General features: G+C 31.7%; 1 pseudogene; it reads right to left on the bottom strand.

Moving 5' to 3' along the window:
* LOC102883551 overlaps nt 1-16,398 on the bottom strand; it is a 126,228-nt pseudogene extending 109,830 nt beyond the window's left edge.
* Nucleotides 16,399-26,200: the final 9,802 nt, after the last annotated feature.

Genomic DNA, 26,200 nt, shown 5'->3' with positions numbered 1-26,200 from the left:
AAAACTGCCAACTAAATGTCAGTGGTAACCCAGATAAGATCCTGGAGCAGTGAAAGCACATTAGGTAAAAAAACAAGAAAAACTAAATAATCTACATAAACAATAAAATGTACTTAATAATAATGTATCAATATTGACTCACTAACTATAACAAAGTATTTTACCAATGTAAAAATGTTAGTAATATAGGAAACTGGGTGTAGTTTAAGTGGGAAATTTCTGTATTATCTTTTCAGTTATTTTGCAATTCTAAAAGTGTTCTGAAAAATAAAATTTACTGAAAGTAAATATATATATGTATATATTTGACCACTTTTTTATCAGTATTGATATCTTTGAAAATAAACATTGTTTCATCTTAATAGTCTCTTTCATTTTTCCTCTTCTAATACCAAAATTAATTAGCAAAACAACAAACATGTTCATATTAGTGGCAAAAACCCATGTGGAATCTCCTTCTCTCTCCAACTCCCTTGTCTCCATAAGTCTTATGTCAAAGTCTACTCCAAGTTATGTTTTCCTTCATGAAATCTTCTTTGTATTTAAGAAATTATAATTCACATTCTCACAATTAGAGGAGAAAATTCTTATAAACAGAAAAATTGTGTTGTTTTTCAAAACATGGACAGGCAGGAATAGAGATTAAGTGACACACATGAAAGCGAATGAAATTTGAAGTTGAATAATTATTTTTCTTGTGCAACGTAATTAATATTCTTGAGCCTCAGTTTCCTCTTTCTGTAAAATAGTAATAATGACAGTTTCAGGATTATTATGGTAATTAATCAAATGAGATTATAGTTATTCTAGATGATCGACTTCAGCATTGAGATGGGTAGTAAATTGTCTACCTGAAAAAAATAATTATTTATTAAATGTGAAGCTATATTGATAGTCATTGCAAATAAAAGTATAAAAAGGACATGATTCCTGTTCTAAATTAATAATTGGTTGGGACAGGCAGTTAAACATTATTTCTAGTCAATAATTTAAGAGCGCATTATGATAAAGAAAAAATGCTTTGTGGGTATAGAAAAAAAGTGAATCAATCCAAATTTTGAGGATCAAGATTCTCTGATGAAAATGACACCAAAACTGAACAAAATTATAAAGGTTTATTAAAGACAAGTAGAACAATATAAACCAAAGGATAGAATCATGAAATATCCTAAAACATTTGAACATTTATCTAGTTCATCATTGTTAGAATAAGAATTATAAATAGGTGAGTAGCAGGAGGTAATCTTTAGGAGAAAAACAGGTGATGGAAGGCCTTTTATGTTATGCTGAACTTGAACTTGTATTGTATAGACCGATGAGATCAAATAAAGGATCTTAAGAAAGAGAAGGTGGGAGAGAATACTTTCTGTGAGAATAAATTCAGAGAAGTAAAAATTACAAAAAGACAAAATATTTTTGATGTAATGTTAAAGGGATTTTTTTTCTCTGAATAAATTAGTTATTGTGGGGATGAACATAAAGGGAACTAGTGTGAGTCAGACTGAGTACCTTTTGAGGATTGTTATTTCTTTGTGATTAAAAACTTGAAGTTGAATAAAAATAGAACAAAGTCTCAAGCTAAGCATGCTAGATTCATTAACAATGGCAAATATTTATTGAATAGTATTCCTTTTCACCATATTAATCAGTACAGAACTCTGACTTCTCTATTTTACTCTATTTGATGACTTGTCCTATAAATCAGTATACGGAGTAATATTTTCAACTGAAGTTAAGAGAGACAAAAACTCTCAAGCTCATCATAATTCAAACAATGTTAAGATTGTGGCAACTATTTTTTGTGTGGGTAGGAACTCTGGGCAGAATAATTAAAAATCGATAAATATATTGTTGGTGAACTGGACTACATCTAACAAGCTATGAATAGATTTCTATTTGTTGTTGTTTTACTGAGATGGCTAGGAGGGTTGTGGAAAGTAGAAATAGAAAGAAAAGAAATTAACATCTTTCTCAAAGTAGTTCCTATTATCTTCATGTTAAGGGAAAAAATTGAGGTTTTTCAAACTAAGATAAACTGCCAATGGCATTCAAATATTTCAGACATTAGAATTTGACTTTAAATCCAGGTATATCTGCTCCCAGCATCTGACATGCTCAAACACTTGAATAGACATAAATTGAATCTTTGGTACATAAATGCTCTGACTCAAGGATAGTTAGATTGTTTTCCATGGTCCAAATGTAGACTTAGTGAAGAAGAAAGTAAATTTTACTTCATATTTCAGCCAGTTTTCTCTTACAAATCCATAGAGTAAATATTAGCACATTAGACAAATTGGACGAATTATTCCTCATTTTCCAAAACATTCCTTTGACTAAGTTTCATTTGACTCAGAGTCTTTTCCTTAACCTATGTTATTCAGATACTATATACATTTGCTTTGGTAAAATTTGCCCAAGTTTTAATTTTCTTCATTACAAATTTTCATAAGACTAAATTCATCAAGTATAAATTACATGTAAGTGTGATTTTATGACTGCAATTATCTCTTCATGTCAGAAACTCACAAAATTTTGCATGAAGCAGAACCCAAGTTCAACTGAGAAAGTTTTGGAAAAAAATTATTTCTCCAAAAGAAATTGTAAACTATGCTTATATTAGATTAGTTTTAACTTATTTTGTTTTATAATTAACATTTTTAAAAGGTGTTTCAATTTAAACAATTACTAAATTATCTTTACAAAAAATTAATTGTCTGTATATGGTGAATTTCTAAGAATATACTTTTCTAATCTAATGTTTAAGAAGAGGTGGTCATGGTAAGAAAAAAAATGGGGAGGAACAAGCCATGTATCAATTTCTCTTACTGTGAATTTCTATACATTTGACTTTTTAAATAAACTTTTAATTTTATAATAGCTTTATATATACAGAACAGTTGCAAAGAGTAGTACAGAATGTACACAATATACATGGTTTCCCTTATTATTATCTTATGTTAATGTGGCATTTGTGTCACAACTAATGACTGAAGTTGACATATTATGGTCAACTAAAGTTTATACCTTATTTGAATTTCTGTAATTTTTACACAATGTCCTTCTTTGGTTCTGTGGTCACATCCAGAATATCAGGTGTAGGCTCCTCTAAACAGTGGCAGTTTCTCAGACTTTCTTGTTTTTGATGACTTTCACAGTTTAGAGAATGTTAATTTGTAGAATGTTAATTTGTGTCAGTTTGTTGTTTCTCATGGTTAAACTGGGGTTATGGGTTTTGGGGAGCAATATTACAGAAGTGAAGTGACATTTTTTAACACATCATATCAAAAGAACATGCTATCAAATATGATCTTTCACTAATTTGAGATAGTGTGTTTGTCAGGTTTCCCCACTGTAAAGTCCCTTCCCCACTCCCTTTTCACTCTATTCTCTCTGGAAAAAAGTCACAAAGTACAACTCTCACTTAAGAGAAGAAGAGTATTGTCTACTACTTGAGAGAAAAATTTTACGTAAATTACTTGCAAAAAAGTAAGCACTGAGTTTTCCCTTGCTGGGATTGACCTGGAGATATTGCTGTGGACAAACGTAAATTCAGAAGAAATTAAACATTAAATGTAATGTTATTCTCTTAATTTTATAGCTAAGAATAAGATTTTAAAAAGTAAATTAAGTTTAAGTTAAAGATTTTGAACTGTGAAGTCGTAGTTTTAACAACATTATTTGACTCCAAATTGATAATTTTTCATCATCTTCTAAAAGAGAACTTTGAGAAACCTTGATCTTTCTAAGTAAGTTATTTAATTTGGCTTGTGTCCAAATTTGCTAATTCCCTGGCACTCGCTAGGTTCTCCAGATGGCTCTAGGGTGTCGTGGAACACTGGAGCTAATACCACTCTCTTTGGCAGGCAAAACACAACCACCTGAATGAATTATGGAAGCAAAGTATGTCTAGCCCTTTCACACTGCCAAAAGTACCCCTGTGCCTCGGGGCCATTATTTCTTCTGTGTAAGTCCTAGAGCTGATTCTGCTTGTAGAAACATACCTCGAGAAACAAGAAAGAATAATAGTTCTAGAAATATTAGGCATGTTTCCCATGATAACCAAAAATGTTTCATCAGCACAAGAAGCAGACACTGACCATATGGATTAGTATGGGTTTCAAAAAGGTAACAGAGTTCAAGAAAAGATTGATTATTTAGGAAATGAAAATAGGCGAGAAGTGTTTCTGTAAACAAGCATGGTTCTGTTATGAATGTTGGTGGCCTGAGTTCATGGAGAACATAGAATAAATGAGAGGAAATTGCAGAGAGAAGGATTCAGTTTAAAACAAAGCAAAGGAAAACACTAAATGATAAAATCACTAAGAAAATGTGAGTGAGATTCCGGAGATTTTTTTCTGCTAAATATCTGAACTGCGGAAGCCAATCAAATATTTTAGAATAGGAGATTTGCATACACGCTTGTTGAAAACAGAAGAAAATACTTAGATAACTTCTAGAAGTTCAATGATACTGATGCTTCAGATTTTGACAAAAAATTAAATTAAAATAAAATAATAAAATAAAATAAAACAAAACAAAACAAAACGAAATGAAACAAAATGAAACAAAGAACAATGTTATTGTGCACTATATAGTGTTTTTAAATTAATGCAGACTGTATTTGGTGTCAAATAGGCTTGTATCCAAAATTAGAAAAGATTCTTTATAAACTAATAGAGGCATGATATCTTTATATGTTTTCATTCGCAGTATCATGTATAAAAATTAATTTAAAAATATAGCAATTAATTGACAATAAGTCATAAACTTCTTAGTGCCTCTCTTTACATCATATCTTTATACTGTTATAAAATTTGCTTTTTTTTTATGGCCTCTAATAAATGTCCAGAACTTTATATTTCCTTCTGCCTTGCATGACACCTGTATAGTATCTTTTACATAACAAGCAAAAATGTTTTTCCTTAGGTTCCCTGAAAACCCATGAAGACTTTTCTCACTCCATATACAATCAGGTAAGGCAGAGAATAAAGAAGGAATAGAACAGGTCTGGTATTTGGCAAGTCTGTTCTGCCTTTCATCAATTATCTTACTTTGGGAAATTTGACTTTGTTATCCAATTTTCCCCATCTGTAAATGTGACTAAATATATATATTTGTATGAATTGATTGAAAGATTATATATACATATAAAATCTATTTCACAGTACCTGACACATAATAAATGAAGGATAAAAAGATACTATTATGACTTGTTAGCATGAAGCTTTGTCCAGCCTATAGTTTGGTATCTAAATACCACCACACAATTTTTGCATATTAGCAGTTGCTTTTTAATTTACCTAAGAATTTTAAGTAACATTTTAATCTGTTTTTTTACCTAATTTTACATCACTAGCATAAGAAAAATAGTATCACTTGATTTGCTAGTTATGATTTTCCTGCATACTCATTAATTATAAAAACATGAGTAAATGAATATATTAATGATTATTAGACTGAAAACAAAGAAACAAAACTTCATCCTTGGAGCTTCTAAGGGGAAAGTCTGCTGTAAGAACTTGACCTTCATTCTTTTCTCAGATGCTACAATCACATGACTTCAGGTTATAGCAGAATTAAGCTAAAAATTTAATTTGACTTACTTACAGCACCAATGATTCCAGAATCTTCAGCATGTTTCATGGCAGGACAAGTCTGATCTCAATAAAGAAATCTGGGTCTGAATTTCTTAATTCCTTTACTTCTGTCTGAACTTGGATAAATTACTTTTTTTTTTTTAATTTAGACTCAGATTCTATAGGGAAAACAAAATAAAAAAATAGGAAATCGTTAATTCTATGAAAAAATTGAACAAAAGTATATAACAATAATATATTACTTATCTCATCAATGAAGACTATTTACATAAATGAATAATATAAACAATGACTATTCATAAATTGTGATACAAAAGTTTTGGAAAATGTACGTAAGGAAGTAACAAAATTTATATCAGAGAAACAGGAATAGAATTGGAGGGTAGAGTGAGGATGAGCATAGGACAATGAATTTTATCATGTTTTTTATTAATAGTGCATTTTAACATATTCATTTGTATAATGCTGCTAAAAGTAAAATTGCTGTCGAAAGTAGAAATAGAGTAGTGCTTAGAGGTAATAATTCAATTGGTGTGTTTATTACACATGGTTATTTGTCTAACCAAGATTTTATACCCTAGCCTTCAGCCTCTTATGGCAGGTACCACTGCTGTCTGGTCATTTCTCTGTACTTAATGCCTGATCCTTAGTAGAGTTTCAGAAGAAGTTAGAGAAATGGATAGATCAATAATAAAAAAAAAAAAGCATGTGCAGTCACTCAGTCCTTTCCAGGTGTAAAATAATTTAACTATGTTTACAATATTATAAAATTATTAACTACTCTTGGTTAATAAAATATGTGTTACACTTAAACAAAACAGTCCGCTAAGAAGAGAGAACTTGGTAAATGTTCATATTGTGTTGTAATGGTGGAACATCAAAAGTTTTCCTCCATTTCCATTATAAGTGAGTTGTACTTAGTAAGTGATAATTCAACCACCGTTTAGCCTTCCCATTCCATCAGGTGAAGCTGTTTGACTCAGTCTGACAATGCTGTATGAATGAAGTGGCCACTTCCAAGGATAATAAAATTTTCCCTGTGAGTCCTCTATGTTTCAACCTGAAACAACTGCTTTAGAGTCCATATATAATTATGAAACAAGAAGTAAGTAGTATGCACAGAGCAAAATTGCCAATAACTAAAGTCAAAGTGAGATATTATTAGATAAATAAAACCCTTTTTTTCCCCTGAGATTTCTTTTTATCCTGAAGCATATTATATAGGAAATTTCTTTCAAAAGGACCTTTTGCTTGTAAGTTTTTAAATATGTATTTCTGTGCATGTGTAAATGTGTTTATATGTAGGAAATAATTTTAATTTCTTCAGTTCTTAAATGTTTGTTTAGTTAGTTAATCAACTGTGGTTTGAGAATAATTTTTCTCGGTATATTAAAGGAATTTATTATTTTTGTGTCTTGAGGTTTCCATTTTTGTTGATGGGAAGAACACTGTTGATTTAAATTTTATACTTTAGTAGATAGTCTGGGTTTTCTCTTTGACTGATTTCAAATGGTATTCTCTCTCATTTTTTTTTTTTGCACAACAATGTACTTAGGTGTGGGTTTCTCTTCATTTATTTTTACAAATATTTTATAATTTCAAAATCTGAGAATTATTATTTTGTTTTTAAACCTGAAACACTTTCAGGCATTAGGTTTTTTATTTTGTTGTTTTTTTGTTTTTTTACTTTTCCTCAGGTTCTTTTTCTAGTATGTCTGTTTTGTATTATTCTTATCCTAAACTTTCTATTTTTTGCTACAAAAGCTTTTAGTATTCTCTTTCATTTTTTCTTCTTTTTTCTCTGTTTGAATTCTAAATAATTTCTTTAGATATACTGTTTTTTCCCACAAAATTTTATTTTGCCCCAACTGCTGTTTTATCAATCCACATGTAATTTTTACAAGTCCAATTGTATGATTTAAAATTTTTAATATTTGTCTTTTATCTATTAAACTAGTATCCTATTTTTGGTTCATATTTACAAGTCTCTTTTACTTTTCTAAACATTTTGAACATATATATTATCCAATGTTTGTATTCCTTTGAGCTTTTTCTACTACTGACTCTCATTTGTGCTCATATTTTTCCTTTTGTGTTTCATAACTTTGATTTGTATATTCATTTTCAAACAGCAGTACTTTATGAGAATACTGTAAAAATATACACCAGCAGCGCTTATTTACACTTATTCTGTCAGATGTTCTAAAATTGTCTCTATCTCTGAGCATTTGAAATTAATTTGTTGAGTTGAGATTAGATTAAGTTCAAACTTCAGACCTATCCAAGGTCAGGCTTATGTTTATGAGACATGAGAAGGCACGGTGTCCCACCCAGAGCATAGCCAGCAATGCAATTTTTCTTCTAGTCCTATTTTTCACTAAGGGTAAAGACTTTTGAAGATCCTGGCTTTATTCTCTCCTTTTGTAAGTTCTTTATATCACTCTCTCTTTAACCTTTGTAAGTTCTTTATATCACTCTCTTTTTCATCTGGTAAGAGTATCAGATGAAAATGCAGTTTTAATTTTAAACTAATGTACACATACTTCTTTAAGTCAAATATGTACTTAAAATAGTTAATAAAATTTTAAAAAGAGAGACCTTTTTGTTTTCCTTCTCCACATGAGTCCATCTGAATTCAGTATGTGTAAGTTACTGAGATGAACAAATGCCTTGAAAGTCCCACAGCTGTCAAGGATCCATATATCAGTATGATTTACCAGTTTCTCTTAATTGTTGAATGCCTGAGGATTTGTCTTAATAGTTTATGAAACTCAATCAGACTTACAAAATTATCCCTGTTATACCATACCTATAATGTCTCAGTAACTTTTTCTTTAATCAAGAGATTTTTTTAAGTAAATTCTACAGCCCCAGAAATAAATGTCTCAACACACTTTCCTATTACAGATTAGTACAAGAGGGAAAAACATTGGTAATGCAGGCAAGTATGAGGATATTTACAGAAGAAAATTTTTAAATAGCAGGAACCAGTGGAGTCCAACACAAATGAAGTTTTAGTTTTAGATAGGTAAAGATATACTACATCCATTATAGCATAAAGAATGTGTGTGTGAGTGTGTATGCATGTGTAGATAGATGTAATTGGTGGTATGAAGGTGACATATAATTTATCTTATGGCTTTTATTTTCCCACTGAAATAAGAGTGAAGCATCGGCTGAGACTGAACAAGGGGAAGGTGTGTTTAAGTTATGAGAGGAAAGAGAAGTGTATAAAATAGTTATCTCAAGCCATTGCAAATGGAAAGAGCTAAGAAAATACTGCATATCATTAGGCAGTGCTAGAGGCGCACTTGAAATGTGTTATTATAAACTTAAAGTTAGTCCATTTAGTAGTTAGTTCATATACAGTCTCTCTCTCTCTCTCTCTCTCTCTCCGTATACACACACACACACACACATACATGTATGTATATATGCATACATATATATACATGCATACATATATATATGTATATATATATATATGTATATATATATATATGTATATATATATATATGTATATATATATATATGTATATATATATATATGTATATATATATATATGTATATATATATATATGTATATATATATATATGTATATATATATACATACGCGCACACACACACACATTCAAGCACTCAACTAAATTTGTGTAAAAGTTCATTACCCAATACTTTGCCTTTAATGGACTTGATTTCCAATGGATATGTGTGACAAATGAAGGAAGATGCAAGGGGTTTAGACTCTATGTAAAGAAGCAACTTTTTATTGCATTATTGAATATAAGTTGAGTTAGAAGGGAAATGATAATAGAAAGATGAAAGCAGTGAAAAAGCAGTTTATTTCTCTAGTAGATGTCTCTATGTGGCTGAAATTTTCTTGGAGTTGAGATAAAATCATAAGTAAGATTTAAATATAGGGTATGATATTCAGAGAGCAAAACAATGAAAATCAGAGTTTTAGAGGTGGAAAAGAAGACTTGAGGAACTTGAAGATCTGAGAAGTAAGAGTACCAGATAAAATTGCATGAATGTTGTTGTCATAAAAAATGCTGTTGATGTTATTTATAAATAAGAATACAGAAAGGGAAATGCTGAAATCTTTTGTGAATAAAGGAAAATTACTGAAATAGCTATAACACAATGCAATATGGAATAATATATGTCTGCTTATGATAGTCTGATGATACATTAGATAAATTAGTCTTATAGTGAATAAAAATAAACTTCTAGAAGAAGAAGAGAAATTAAGCTAGATAATTAGTTATTGTGGAAAAAAATGTAATGAAATGTATCTAAAGTGCATTTTATATGGTAGATTTAACATAAACATTGATAGGCTTTCTATTTAGATCTTTTTACAACTTACAGAGTCAGCCCCTATACATATTTCTGAAATATTTCATTACTATTAGTTAGGTAGCTTTGAATATCCAATGTATATTCTTTGTAAACAAAATCGGGGCTCAAACAGATCATATATATTGGTCCCTAAATAGAAATAGATATCACAATATAGTCAATTCCAATAAACAGCCCTCATGAATTTTGTGAGCTTTCAACCTCTGTTCTACACCTCAGTAGAACATGCTAAGTATGTTTCAAATACTTGGAACCTCTGGGATCTCAGACTAGGCAGTGTTCTTCTATAGGGACGTACCAGATTTCTATTAGTAGCTGTGTCTCAATGCTGAAACTACTGTTCTTGGAATTATGTAAAATGGTTATAACTCTTTTTTAACCTACCCCCGATTGAGAAGGCTGAAATTTATTTCTGGCTCATTTCAATTGTGAAACTAGCACTTGGGGTTAAAAATCTGAGAGTGCAAATTTTTGACAAGAAAAAAATGACAACAAAATGACAAGAAAAAAATTACACTGTGGATTGGATCTTAGATGTTAAGATTTTAATAATTGGAATCACTGGGGAGTTAAAAATATGGTACTAATAATGACGCGATTGGGATTGAATCAAATCTGATGCTATACAAAAAGTGTAATGCTTTCAAAATATTTCTACTTAGAAATTCAGGTCATGAAAGCAATAATACTTAAAATACTTAAACAAACAAAAAAAATATTTGATTGTAGCAACAGCTTTCAGCTTCCCTCTATAGCCAGGTTGCATCTTGATGCAATTATCTTCCTATTGAGAAATCCCAGTCTCTTATACCTGTTATTCCCTCCAAACCCCTTTTAGCCAACCTGGAAAATCAAATTGACACTGCAAACACAAGACATGAAGTTCATCTTCATCTTGGTATGGGGAAACTCTCCAAAGGTTATAAAATCCCATTTTATTTAAAAAGTAATTTCCAGAAGAGGAAGTGTCTCTTGGTTCTCACTCCATTTAACTTCATTGGCATGATTCTAATGTAGGCATAATTAGGATTTTTTTTAGGGTCATCTATTGAATTATGTGTCTGTGTATGTGTGCTTGCACGTGTGTGTGTGTGTAATTGCATGTGGTTTTTGTTTTGTTTTGTTTTGTTTTTTACTCATTCTGATTTTCTCTTCTGAGAAATGATTTTAAGGTCAGTATCGGGAGGGCTCTAATTATTCAAATGCCTGACTTGTTCTAAACATCATATAAAGCACTATTCACATGTGGCATGATAATGTCCTCTGAAACCTCACCACTTGTGCTTCTTCCCATTCTAATCTTAGTTGAGAAGTTTGTGGAGTGTGTGTGTGTTAGATTTGGTTTTGTTTTGCTTTTAGTAAACTAATGCATGTGATCATGAAACGTGATCAATACCTACTTAAATGAGACTCCTTTTCCTATGGGGTCCCTCCAGAAAGAATGATGTAACTTCAAGAAGTTGTTATGTGAAACAATATTTTCAAGCTCAAGCAAAAACACACCTTCCCCTTGTTCAGTCTCAGCTGATGCTTCACTCTTATTTCAGTGGGAAAATAGAAGCCATAAGTGAGTAAGATGGGGCAGAAAAAGGCCATAGAAAGGAGATACATATTAGAATCCCATATAAAGTAGCCACAGCTCCAAATGAGGTACTGCATGAGAACTTTGAAGAAATGCTTGCATCATCGCTTGAATTTCCAGTGCTATTATGATCAAACAAAAATAAGCTTGAGTTATTTCTTGTAAAATCTAGCTTTTTCTGTCCTTTATTTGATTCTGAAAAGACAAATGTAAAGTAGATTTTATTATTCCTATTTTATATGTGAAGAAACTAAGTCTCAAGCAATAAAGATCTTATCTGAATAAAGACGCAGATAGGATAAAACTTGACTAGGTTCAGAACAAACAAAATGCTCTGTAATAAAATTGAAGAAAGTGAGGAATTATTGTCTCTAAATTGAATTATCTTATCTGTAAAATGTAGGTAACAATTATTATATATATTTACACTTTGGTTGTGATGATTTGGTGAAATATGTGTGATGCTCCAAATACAATGCCTAGAATTTGAGAATATTCAAAATTTGGTAATGATGATTAATGAATACAATAATAATGATGATGATGGTTATGGGTAACAATATAAGTCAAGGAATTGGTAGCAATGATGAAAGAAACCATGCTTTGGGTACTGCAAGCATAATATTAATTGACTTATCAGTAATCATAGGTACTGGGGGTTAAGGATGGTGGTGAGTTATTGTTGATATAGTGTTTTCAGTTATTGTTGATATAGTGTTTTCAGTTATTCAACTAAATGCATCACAGGTATAAAGGACTTTTTATTTTTTTAAGACAACTTTCCTAGATCTTTCTAGGAGACCATTTTATAAACCTTGGTCCTGAGAAGCTTCTCTGCTATAAAACTATATCACAAGGATAAACATAGAGAGTAGCCTTGACCACAATCTGGTACAAGCCTAAAGAACTCTAGGAAGTGGAAATTAAAATTGATAAAGAAATGGAAAAATATGCTGAGTTCATCGATTGCAAGACTTAATATTGTTGAAATTCTCATACTACTTAAAGTGAGATACATATTTAACACAATCACTATCAAAATCCCAATGAAGTTTTATTTTTTCAATCTGAAGGTCTCATTCTTTCAGATTTTAAATTTTCTTGCAAAGATATAGTAATCAAAACAGTATGGTAGTGGCATAAAGAAAGATATTGTGTTTATGGTCACATAATCTGTCAAAGGAGTTTCAAGAATCCATTATGAAGAAAAGATAGTCTCTTCAACAAATAATATTGGAAAAAGGCAGTGTTTGAAGTGGGAGGAAATATTTGCAAACTCTAAATCTGATAAGGGGTTAAGATCTAGAATACATAAAAAAAAATCAGTTTAAAATGACCAAGAACTTGAATAGACATTTCTCCAAAGAAGATATAGAAATGGTAGAAAAACATGTGGAAAGATGTTCATCACTAATTATCAGAGAAATGTAAATCAAATCCAAAGTGAAATATCAGCTCACATCCTCTAAAATGGTCACTATCAGAAGAACAAAAATGAAAAATTTATTTTGTTACTTAAAGATGTGAAAAAATTGAAACCCTTGTGAACTATAGATGAGAATGTAAAATGGTGTATCCATTTTATGAAAAACTATATGAAGTCTCCTAAAAAAAATCAGAATTATCCTATGATCTATCAGTCTATTTCTGGGGATACATCTAAAAGAAAAGAAATAGAATTCATAAGAGATATTTGCATATCCACGCTATTGCAGCATTATTCACAATAGCCGAGATAGATGTAACTTAAATGCCTATTGATGAATGAATGTGTAAAGACAAATGTGATTATATATGTAAAATATATATAATCATATATATTATATATAATATATAAATCATATATAATATATAATAGAATATTATTGTCTTAAGAAGATGAAAATCTTGTCATATGCTAGAACATAATGAACGATGAGAACATCATGTTAAGGTAAATAAACTAGTCGCAAAAAGAAAAATAATGTATGTCTCTACCTAAATGAAGCATCTGAACTAGTCAAACCTTTAGAAACAAAAAGTAGAATTGTAGCTTCCAAGCGTTTGGAGGAGTGTAGAAAACAAAAAACAAAAAACAAAACAAACAAACAAAAAAATCTTTTTAAATGGATATTGAGTTTCATTTTTATAGAATGAATAGGTTCTATAATTCATCGTACAACAATGTGCATATATTTAATACTAATGTACTATATACTTAAACATGTTTAAGATGGCAAATTTTATGTTATGTGTGCTGTTTTGTTTTGTTTTTTTTTTACTACAATTAAAAAAAAAAAAAAAAACTACACCATAGGATATTGTGAGGGTTACCAGAAAGGGTAGAAATAAAACAAACACAAAGGTGATATAATAAAAACCAAAAGCAGATTATTTATCAAAAACAAGAGTTCCCAATAATATCAAATGCTTATTAAAGGTCAAGGAAGATAAGAAAATAAAGTACCTGTGGGATTTAGCAGCGTAGGTGTCACTGACTCTTTAGCAAGAAAAGTTTTAGTGGACAAAAATGAGTTAAAATGGTGACAAGAGTGAAGATTTGAACATACAATTTATTATCCAGCCATAAATACTTTTGAGAATGAAAGGGGTTCTAAAACTATTAACAATGATATATTTTTAAAATATTTATTTAATGGGTCACATATTGATTATATTATAGTTATGGCTCTACAAAAATCTACTTCTAGGTATATATCTAAAAGAAAAGAAACAAGATTCATAAGTGATATTTACATATCCATGTCATTGCAGCATTATTCACAATAGCCAAGAGAGAGAAGCAACATAAATGACCATTGATGGATAAAAAGCTATAAAAATAATTTAGCTTTTTTAGGCCTAGGAAAAAGGACATGGACATAGGTACTGCGGAAATCAAAATTTGTAGTCAATAGAAATAGAAGTAATTGTTAAGAGCCTTAGATTTCACTTATTCTTAGTTCAGATTAAAAGGCCTTTAGAGAAATTAAGATGAGTGAATCTTTTCCAGTCTTCCCAGCTTGCAAAAAAAGCTACCTGGAACTTATATGCCCTTGTATGGATGTAGGTTGGAACTGGAGGAGGGGTAAAAAGGAATTTGGGAGTAATTGGAGGATAAGGACAGGAAAAAGAGAGATGCAAGAAATAGCCCACCAGAGCAGTTAGGTAAATGTTTAGCCTCTGTTTTTTCCAAGAGTAGCAGAAGGGCCATGCCCAAAGACCCTGAATAACCACAAGGTATTTTCCCTGAGTGTCTCAGGCCTTATACAGTCTCTTTTTCAGATTATAGGCCTATGGATTGGCCCCACCAAGGAACAAGAGGAAGTAGAATGTGTAGCAATCTGGAGAGTAGGAAGTACGGGTGATTGGGTTGGAATGAATTCTCTCTGTTGCACCCCTTCCCAGCTCCAGCTAAGTAGTGACCAGTGCAATCAGTGCATTTGACCTTGAGACTTTCTCCTAAGAGCCCTGGATTTACTCCATACCTCCATATTGAACCTCGTGTTAAGTGTGATTTGTCCTTGACACATGTCCTTACACACTAAGCACAACCATGACAGAAATTGGAAATGTGAAGTTCTACTAAGTTTATCCTGGCTTATGTTAATGCAAAACAAAATGATCATTAGTTTAAACGTTAAAATCTAGAATGAATGCTAAACCACAGACAGATGAATAGACAATAGGCCTGAAAAGATGTGATTCCCAGTAGATCAAGATGAATGTCACAGTACAAAATGTAAGAAAATAAAAATATCAAGTATAGTTAACTATTATAAGAAGCTTGAGTGTAAATAAGAAAAAAGCCAGAAGGTTCGAAAGTAGGAGTTGAAGATAGATACAGCATAATTGACAATGTTGATTTATGATTAAAAAGGAGCAAATAGAGAATATAGGATTTCTATCAAAAAAAAGATATAAAGTCTTCTCAGAATAATTGTCTTGTTTGATTCAATTTCAATCTAAATCATACAGGTAGTTCTCTGAAGCTTGACAAATAATTCCAAAGTAAAGAGAAAATATAGATACAAATAGCAAAGAAAATGTTTAAATGAAGCATATTTGGAGAGACTAGCACTATATCATATAAAAACTTACTATAAGGCACAATTTGACCCTTCCTATAGATTCTTGACACTATTCCTTAGTCTTTTTCACACACTATATATGTCAGCTTATGTCACAATAGACCATGTTGCTAATGGCTAGATAAATGACATAGATAACTCTTGCTTCAAAAATGCAGAGAAATAAATTATGACATTTCAAGATAAATTGGTCAGAAACGGCTGTTTAAAAAAGTAGAAATTAAGCTGGGTCTGATTTTTCATGGACCAAGATTTTTAAATGAGGAGAAAACAGTGATCTCTTCCACATAAGAAATAAAAAAGAAAAGAGGATTTCTGGCCAAGATGGCAGAGTAGGTAAATAGTGTACTTGCATCCTCTCATGACCACATCAAAGTTACAACTAAATATACAGAAGAAGCCGGCTAAAGACTAGTAGGAGGGGCAGAGACACAGAATGGATTAGTCCTACACCCATGTGTGGTAATTAAACATTGGGAGGGATATTTGGACTGCAGAGGTCTCTCAAAAGCTGCAAGGGGTTACAGTCCCACACTTGGCTCACCTGCCAGGGCTCCAATGTCAAACTTCGTGCTCTGAAAACCAGCAGAGATGGTGGCTGAGTGAGACCAAGCCTGGAGTTCTTCTGGCATCCCAGGAATATCTCTTCAGGGGCCCAGACATTGACAGACTTGCTGATGGACTCACTCACTCCGAGCTCCAGCAGTGGGGCAGCAGTGTGTAAAGCTGCCAGGGAAATAGGGAAAGGAAATGAATTGACAAAAATGTTGGCAGAAGCCATTGTTTCTTTGTTGAGCCCTCTTCCCTAATATAATGCAGACTTAGGCAGGCATTATATATGAGTTTCCATCAAACACTGGCTATAACACTGGTCACCATGCTTTGGTGATTCCCTGAGACCCTGCTCCACCTAACTTGTTGACCCACACAAACCACTTCCAGTGACTTTTCCATACAAATTGCTGCAGAGAAAATCTCTCAAACAAACAGCATTTAGCCTCAGTGTTCCCCGTATCTATTGCTGAGCAGCCCCAAGACCAACATTGGCTGTAGTTGGCTTTAATTCAAGACCTAGCCTCCCCCAGGTACATCTAAGCCCAGCAGAGGCGACAGCCATCTGTGGATTGCTTGCTGGCTTATGTCAGGTGGCCCTGGGCAGGGCACAGGCTTCAGCTGAAATTGGCTAGTAGTGAAGTCCCTCTCAGGAGGCCTCTAACACAGCAGGAACACCACTGGCCACCTTCATGAATAGCACACTCAAAAGACAGACTAGGCAGGCACCAGAGATTGCTAAAGCAAACCTGTTCCATAGAATCAGCCCCTACAGAGCAGCTCCTCCAATCTAGTTAGTGGCCAGTCCTCACAATCAATCAGTCCAAAGGTCAATCCTTCCCATTGAAGGAAAAACAGCAACCAAAGCTCAATTACAACAGCAGGGCACACACAACCCACACAAGGGACACACATGGAGCACTTGGCTCAGGTGACCAGAGATATTATGCCACTAGGCCACTCATGACAACTACTACTTAAAGCCACTCTGCTAAGACTTAGAGATATAGAAGCTCTACCTAATACATAGAAATAAACACAGAGAAGCAGCCAAAATGGGGAGACAAAAAAACATGTCCCAAATGAAGGACAGAACAAAACTCTAGAAAAAAATTAAACAAAATGGACATAAGCAATCTACCAGATATAGAGTTCAAGACACTGATTATAAGGAAACTCACTGATCTCAGTAAGAACTTTAACAAAGACATAGAAAACATAAGAATGGAGATTAGAAACCATAAAAAAAAACTAGTAGAAATTAAAAAGACAATAACTGAAATAAAGAATATATTAGAAATCAACAGCAGATAACATTAAGCGGAGGATCAAATCAGCTATTTAGATGATAAAGTAGCAGAAAACATCCAATTAAAATGGCGAAAAAAAAAAGAATCCAAAAAATGAGGATAGTTAAGAGGCCTCTGGGACAACACTAAGTGTATGTACACTTGCATCATAGGGGTACCAGAAGGAGAAGATAGAGAGTAAGGAATTGAAAACCTATTTTTAAAAAATAATAAAAAAATTTCCCTGACCTGATGAAGGAAATAGACAAGCCCAGGAAGCACAGAGAGCCCCAAACAAAATCAATCCAAAGAAGCCCACACCAAGACACATCATAATTAATATGCTAAAGATTAAATACAAATAGAGAATCTTAAAAGCAGCAAGAGTGAAACAATTAGTTACCTACAAGAAAGCTCCCATAAACCTATCAGATGATTTCTCAACAGATTCTTTGCAGGCCAAATAGGATTAAACAAAATATTCAAACTGATGAAATGCAAGGACCTACAACCAAGATTACTCTACCCAGCAAAGTTATCATTTGGAATCGAAGTACAGATATATAATTTCCCAAACAAGAAAAAGTTAAAGGATTTCATCACCACCAAACTAGTATTACAAGAAATGCTAAAGGAACTTCTTTAAGAAGAAAGAAAAAAAAAAGATTAAAAATATAAATAATAAAATGACAGAAATTACATATCTATCAATGATTACTTTAAATGTAAATGGATTAAATATGTCGATCAAAAGATATCAGGTGGCTGAATAAATAAGAAAATAAGACCTTTACATATGATGCTTACAAGAGATTCACTTCAGATCAAAAGCACATACAAACTGAATATAAAAAGGTAGAAAACTATATTTCATGAGAATGAAAACAACAAATAAAAAAGCTGGGTTAGCAGTACTTATATCAGACAATATAGAATTTAAGACAAAGTCTATGACAAGAGACAAAGAAGGACCCATTAATCCTACTTCTGGGTATTTATCTGAAGAAACTCAAATTACTACTTTGAAGGAACATATACACTCATGTGTTTATTACAACGTTATTTATAACAGCCAAGATATCGAGGCAACCTAAGTGTTTATCAATGGATAAAGAAGATTGGTGCATATATACAATGAAATATTACTGAGTCATAAAAAAAAAATGAAATCTTGCTGTTTGCAACAACATAGATGTACCTATAAGGTATTGTGCTGAGTAAAGCAAGTCAGACAGTGAAAAACACATTCCATATGATTTTACTTACATGTAGAATCTAAAGAACAAATAAATAAAACAGATATTCATAGATACAGGGAACATTTTGATGGTTGCCAAATGGAAGGTGGTTGGGGAATGGGTGAAAATGAGAATGGGAATAAGAAGTAAAAATTCGTAGTTACAAAATAGTCATGGAGATGTAAACTATAGCTCAAGGAATATAGTCAATAATATTGTTATGCCTATATATGGTTGTAAAAAACAAAATAAATTAACTAACAAAACAGAAACAAACCCCTAGATACAGAGAACATTTTCATGGTTGCCAGATTGGAGTTAGGTTAAAGGGGAAGGGATTAAGAAGTACAAATTGGTAGTTACAAAATAGTGATGGGGATGTAAAGTATAGCATAAGGAATATAGTCAATAATATTGTAATAACTGTGTATGGTGTCAGATAGGTACTAGATTTAGTGAGGTGATTCCTTTATAGGTTATATAACTGTCTAATCACTATGCTGTACACTTGAAGCTAATATAATATTGTATATCAACTGAAATTGAAAAATTTAAAAAATATATAAATAAATAAAAATATAAAATAAAGAGAATGGCCATATTAAATTAAAAAAAGAAAGAAAAGAGAAAATATGTCATTATGAAGTATGAATTAACCAAACTTAAATACCAAATTGAATAGCATAAACTAAGTTACCATACATAATTTATTTTTTCATACATTTAAAATATTTTCCCAGAGTATAGACTATATGTGAGATTTGCCAAGAGCTATGGAATTTTATAGGAAGAAGAGAAAAATGGGAAAAACATGACCCTGGAAGTAGTCATTGAAAAAGCCTAGTTTTAGAACAATAAATCCAGATCTTGCACATAAAAAGATTTATAAATCCAGCTGTCATTCTCAAGCTTCCAAACGATAAGAAACTTAAGTCACTGCCAAAAACAGACTTCCTTGAGATCAGTGGTATATTTACAGAATACAAATTAGAAATACCAATATGTCAGGTGACAGCAAATACATGAATAATTCTTTCATACTCACAGAATCTGTTTCTCCACACACTATACTTACTCTAGTGGACACACATATATCGTCTTAATGGGAACATTCTCCACATGTTTGCAAAATGTCCTACTGTGTGATTATTTCCTTCCACTCCCCATCCCCCCATGGTTGAAGTCATACTTTTCTTTTCATCAGTCCTTTTCCTTTAGGTCTAACACATGAATGAGGCTGCAAGACATCTCTACACCTGTATTAGATTTTATTTGGAAGAAAGCAATATGAGGAAGCATGTATCACATGAAGTTTATCTTTTTGCAGGGATCATAATGGGTGAAGATAAATGGGCTTGAGGGGACAGCAGTTGGAGGGCTGCTGAGATCCAGTGTTGGCACCATCAAAATTAGTTATTGGGTTAAGTGGAGGCACAGGAAGTGTCTTTGACAAAGGAGTGTCATGGTAGTGACTGAGGGTGGTTCCTGACTGCAAACATTAAGAGCTTGATGCTCTGGCCCTCGTAAAGATTCTAGAGTTTACCTAATATTCCTTAATAATTTTATTTTGCTTAAACTTGTTAGAGTAGATTATGTTTCTTGCAAAAATAATATCTAACAAAAGAGAACTATAACTGGCCCATGGTCAAGTCCTTTTTTATATAAACTGAGGCATACTCAAGGCTTCTGTAATAGCAGTAATTTCATCTACAAGACTAAAATTTTAAGCATCCTAATATCACCATTCAAAGAGACAGGAATACTGATCTTTACTTAATACTGTAAACTCAGCATATTATCCGCAAGAAAAAGAATTTGAGCTATCGGATGGTTCCAAGGGTAGGTTTTTGTTTGTTTGTTTGTTCATTTTGTTTTGTTTTGTTTTAAGGGGAAGGGAGTCATGCAATACAGGGTTTGAATTCCAATTTTGACATTTAAGAGAGGCAAACTTTTAGGTCTTTATTTAAGTTACTTATCTCCTGACTTCAATTTCCAACTCCTTAAAATAGGATAACACCATCTTAGATTTGTTGTAAGAATCAGTGGTTATTTACATCTAGTACAGTGCCTAGCTCAAAATAAATCTTTAGTAAATGGGAAATATTATAAATCCATGGGTAAAGATGTGCCTTAGTCTATGGGAAACTGCTCACAGCCAAAGCTCCTTAGCATAGATAAATTGGGTTTTTCAGGTAATGGTGAACTTTTTTCCTTGACATTTTTTTGCATATAGCAGGGCAATCATCCACAAAAGATTTTATAGATGGGATTGAATTATCAGATGTAGATTGGCCCTGATGGTATCAAGACTCATTATAATGTTTGTAATTTATTTATAATTCCAAGACATAAACAAAACAGACATTTAGACTATTCTAATCAGGTGTGAGAATAAAGCACAAATTTCACCTATATGGATAATAGAGCGGAAAAAATGGCATGTCCGTTTTTTTCTCTGGATTCCCTCAGCAACAAATATTACCACTAATATGCTCCTTAAAATGTTGGCAACTAGAAAAGTCAGAACTTAGAGAGGTCTTGATTTATGTCTTATGGGACATACTCTGACAGACCTCATTGTCTTCAAGGTTACAGGATTACTGCTAATGCTACAACTTGATGGAGCGTGATCTTTATGAAATAAAACTACATAGGTCCCTTATACCCATATGTGCCATTCATAAGACTGACCCATTGTAGAAAGATAAAACTATCCTGGGAAGTCGTTATATCCTTGATAAAAAAGAGTTCAAATGTAAAGATATTTTTGATGTGTTAGGAGAATTGATAATGACACAAGTAATGTATCATAAAATCATAAAAGCTAATCATGGAGCAGTGCAAAGAAGCACAGAATTTATAGTCAAATTCTTTAGTTTAATTTCATTTTGTTAAAATATAATATTCAAAAAAGAATAAAATAGAATCATAATTCTAATACAGGTATAAAATGAACATCTGTTAAGTATTTTACTTTACTCATTCATGAGACTATTGGTAACAAGTATGACAGTTTAAAGGAGAAAGTGAAGAACAGACATGTCTATAGATAAGGAATATTAAAATGAATGTATAAATGGTAGGCAGACTTAGCATCTTCCATAGAGGGAAGGGAAGTAAATTGAATTTCCACTTGACAGAATTGGAATAAACAAGAATTATTAGTTTTGCTATCCATTTTTTAAAAGTTACAGCAATGTAAAAAAAAAAAAAAAAAAAAAAAAAAACTAACAAAAACTCTGATAAAACAATCAGATAGCCTAGAAAGCATGTGCCAAACACTGCATTTTTTTTAATTGAAGCACAAAATTTTACCTATGCTTCTTGTGTGTGGATTAACTTTGAGATTCTTAACATTTTCTTAACATTTGATGAGTTTCAGTTTTCGTTTTATTCAAAAACTTCACTTTGAAGTGTTATTTAAAGAATCTAATGAGACAATGTGCAGAATATGTCCAGTTCAGGGCCTAGTACTTTCTCTTCAAAAAGTATTCATGATTTTCTTGTGAGACTGTCAGCATTGTCGAATATCTACAGTTCTTACAAACTCTGATAATGTGAAGGAGACTTAACTTAAATGTTTAGAATATATTAAGAAATATTGATACATGCAGCTGTATATTTACAATATAAATCACAACAATATTACTCTGTGTGAATGAAGGTAGACAAAAAGTCATTTATATGACTTTCTGGAAAATGCAAATCTGTAGTGAGAGAAGTAGAGGTATCAGGATGTGGATGCAAATGAAGTGTTCTGGGGTTTGTAAATATATTCCATATGTTTGTGGTAATGCACATTTGTTAAAACTCACTGAACTATTGACTTTCTTTCTTTCTTTTTTTAAATTTGTATTTTATATTAGCTTCAGACATACAGTACATTGGTTAAACATTTATAGTTTATGGAGTGACCCCCCTGATTACTCTAGCACCCATCTGGTCTTCTGTATCTGTCAGTCTGTTTTCATTCAGTTTGTTACTATTGATCCTTAGATTTTGCATGTAAGTTAAACTATATGGTACTTATCTTTTTCTGTCCAACTTATTTCAGTCAGCATAATACTCTCTAGGTCCACCCATGTCATTGTAAATGATTATATCTCATTTTTAATACTTGAATAATATTTTATTGTATATATGGACTGTAACTTATCCAATAGCCTATTGATGGGCACGTAGGTTGTTTCCACATCTTGGCTATAGTGAATAGTGCTGCCGTGAACATAGGGGCACATAGCTCTTTATCAACTAGTGTTTTGGTTTACTTTGGATAAATACCTAGAAATGCAACTGCTGGGTCAAAAGGTAGTTCTATTTTTAATTTTTTGAAGAAACTTCAAACTGTTATCCAGAGTGTCTATACCATTTTTCACACCCATCAGTAGTGTACAAGGGCTCTCTTTACTCCACATCCTTACCAACACTTTTTTTTTATTTATTGATGATAGCCATTCTGATAGATGTGAGGTGATTTCTCATTGTGGTTTTAATTTTCATTTCTTTGATGATTAGTGACCTTGAGCATTTTTTCATATCTATTGGCCATCTGTATTTTCTCTTTGGAGAAATACCTATTCAGATTTTCTGCCTATTTTTTAATTGAATTGTTTGTTTGTTTGTTTGTTTGTTGAGTTCAATGATTTCTTTATAAAATTAGGATATCAATCCCTTGTCAGACATATCAGAAGCAAATATCTTCTCCCATTCAGTAGTTATCTTTTCCGTTTTGTTGATGGTTTCCTTTGCTGTGCAAAATTTTTTGTCTTGATATAGTCCCATTAACTTATTTTTTATTTTATTTTCCTTGTCTGAAGAGATATATTAGAAAAAAAAAATACTAGTAGTAATACTAGAGAGATTGCTTCCTATTTTTTCTTCTAGAAGTGTTATGGCTTTGGGTTTTATATTAATTCTTTAATCCATTTTGAATTTATTTTTTATATGGTGCAAGAAGGTAGTATGGTTTCATTTTTTTGCACATATTTCTCCAATTTTCACAACACCATTTATTGAATAGACTGTCTTTACACCATTGCATACTCTTGCCTGCTTTCTCATTAATTAATTGACCATATAGACATGGATTTATTTCTGGTTTGTCTATTCTATTTCATTGATCTATCTGTCTTTTTATGCCAGTACCATGCTATTTTGATTACTATAGCCTTGTAGTATAGCTTGGTATCAGGTAATGTGATACCTCCAACTTTGTTCTAGTTTCTCAAGATTGCGGAGTGCTGTGGCTATTTAGGGTTATCTATGTTTTCATATATATTTTAGGATTACTTGTTCTAGTTGTGTGAAAGTGTCAGTGGTGTTTTGACAAGGACTGCATTGAATCTATAGATTGTTTTGGGTAGCGTGGCCATTTTAACAATGTTGATTCTGCCTACCCATGAGCACAGTATATGCTTTCATTTATTTGTATCTTCAATTTCTTTTTTTCAATGACTTACAATTTTCTGAAAACAGGTCTTTTACCTCCTTGGTTAATTTGATTCCTGGGTATTTTATTGTTTTTGATGCAATTATAAATGGGAATTTTTTTCTTTTTGATAATTTATCAGTATATAAAAATTCAACCAATTTCTCAATATTAATTTTTAGAAGTGTTATGGCTTTGGGTTTTATATTAATTCTTTAATCCATTTTGAATTTATTTTTTATATGGTGCAAGAAGGTAGTATGGTTTCATTTTTTTGCACATATTTCTCCAATTTTCACAACACCATTTATTGAATAGACTGTCTTTACACCATTGCATACTCTTGCCTGCTTTCTCATTAATTAATTGACCATATAGACATGGATTTATTTCTGGTTTGTCTATTCTATTTCATTGATCTATCTGTCTTTTTATGCCAGTACCATGCTATTTTGATTACTATAGCCTTGTAGTATAGTTTGATATCAGATTGTGTGATACCTACTACTTTCTTTTTCTTCGTAGGATTGCTGTGGCTATTTAGGGTTATCTATGTTTTCATATATATTTTAGGATTACTTGTTCTAGTTGTGTGAAAGTGTCAGTGGTGTTTTGACAAGGACTGCATTGAATCTATAGATTGTTTTGGGTAGCGTGGCCATTTTAACAATGTTGATTCTGCCTACCCATGAGCACAGTATATGCTTTCATTTATTTGTATCTTCAATTTCTTTTTTTCAATGACTTACAATTTTCTGAAAACAGGTCTTTTACCTCCTTGGTTAATTTGATTCCTGGGTATTTTATTGTTTTTGATGCAATTATAAATGGGAATTTTTTTCTTTTTGATAATTTATCAGTATATAAAAATTCAACCAATTTCTCAATATTAATTTTATGTTCTTCTACTTTACTGAATTCATTTATCAGTTCTAACAGTAATTTTGGTAGGCTCTTTAGGGTTTTCTATATATACTATCATGTCATCTGCAAATAAGGACTGTTTTACTTCTGTCTTTTTAATGGAAATGCCTTTTATTTCTGTCTTTTCTGATTGCTGTATCTAGGGTTTCTAATTCTATATTGAATAGAAATGGTGAAAGTGGGCACCCTTGTCTTGTTTCTGATCTTAAGAAAAATGCTAATTGCCTTTCCCCATTGTGTATGATGTTATCTGTAGTTTTCTCTTACATGGCATCTATTATGTTGATGTATGTTTCTTCTATTCCCACTTTGCTTAGAGTTTTATTATAAATAGATACTGAATTTTGTCAAATGCCTTTTCTGCATCTGTTAATATGATTATATGACTTTTACCTTTCAATTTTTTTCTATGGTGTATCACATTAATTGATTTGCAGATATTGAACCAAACTTGCATCTCAGGGATAAATCCAACTTGATCATAGTATATGATATTTTTAATGTATTGCTAAATTCAGTTTGCTAATATTAGTTCAGGATTTTTGCACCATTGTTCATCAGAGATACTGGCCTATAGTTTCCTTTTTTTTTTTTTTTTTGTAATGACTTTGTCTGGTTTTGGGATCAGGCAATGGCAGTCTCATAAAAAAAAAAAAAAATAGGGAGCTTTCCCTGCCCTTGAAATTTTTGGAATAATTTAACAAGAATAAATATTAATTCTTCTTTGAAGTTTTGGTAAAATTCACCTATGAAGCCATCAGGTCCATGACTTGTTTTTTGGATGTTTTTTTACTGCTGAATTGATTTTGTTGCAGTTCAGATTTTTTTGTTTTTTCTTGACTCAGTCTTGGGAAATTATATTTCCAGGAATGTGTTAATTTCTTACAAATTGTTCAGTTTTTTGACATGTATTTGCTCATAGTACTTTCTTATAATCTTTTGAATTTCTGTGGGGTCCATAGTTCTCACTTTCATTTCTGATTTTATTTATATTGGTGTTCTCTCTCTTTTTTTTCTTGATGAATCTGGTTAAAATTTTATCATTTTTTTCGATCCTTTCAGCTCTTGGTTTTATTAATCTTTTGTATTGTTATCCTAGACTCTATTTCATTTATTTCTGCTCTGATGTTTATTATTTCCTTTTCTATTCAC

The sequence above is a fragment of the Pteropus alecto genome, unplaced genomic scaffold (assembly GCF_000325575.1).
Source record: "Pteropus alecto unplaced genomic scaffold, ASM32557v1 scaffold153, whole genome shotgun sequence".
Lineage (NCBI taxonomy): Eukaryota > Metazoa > Chordata > Mammalia > Chiroptera > Pteropodidae > Pteropus > Pteropus alecto.
Note: the sequence above shows the minus strand (reverse complement) of the source record. Positions and strands in the feature narration are given on the sequence as shown.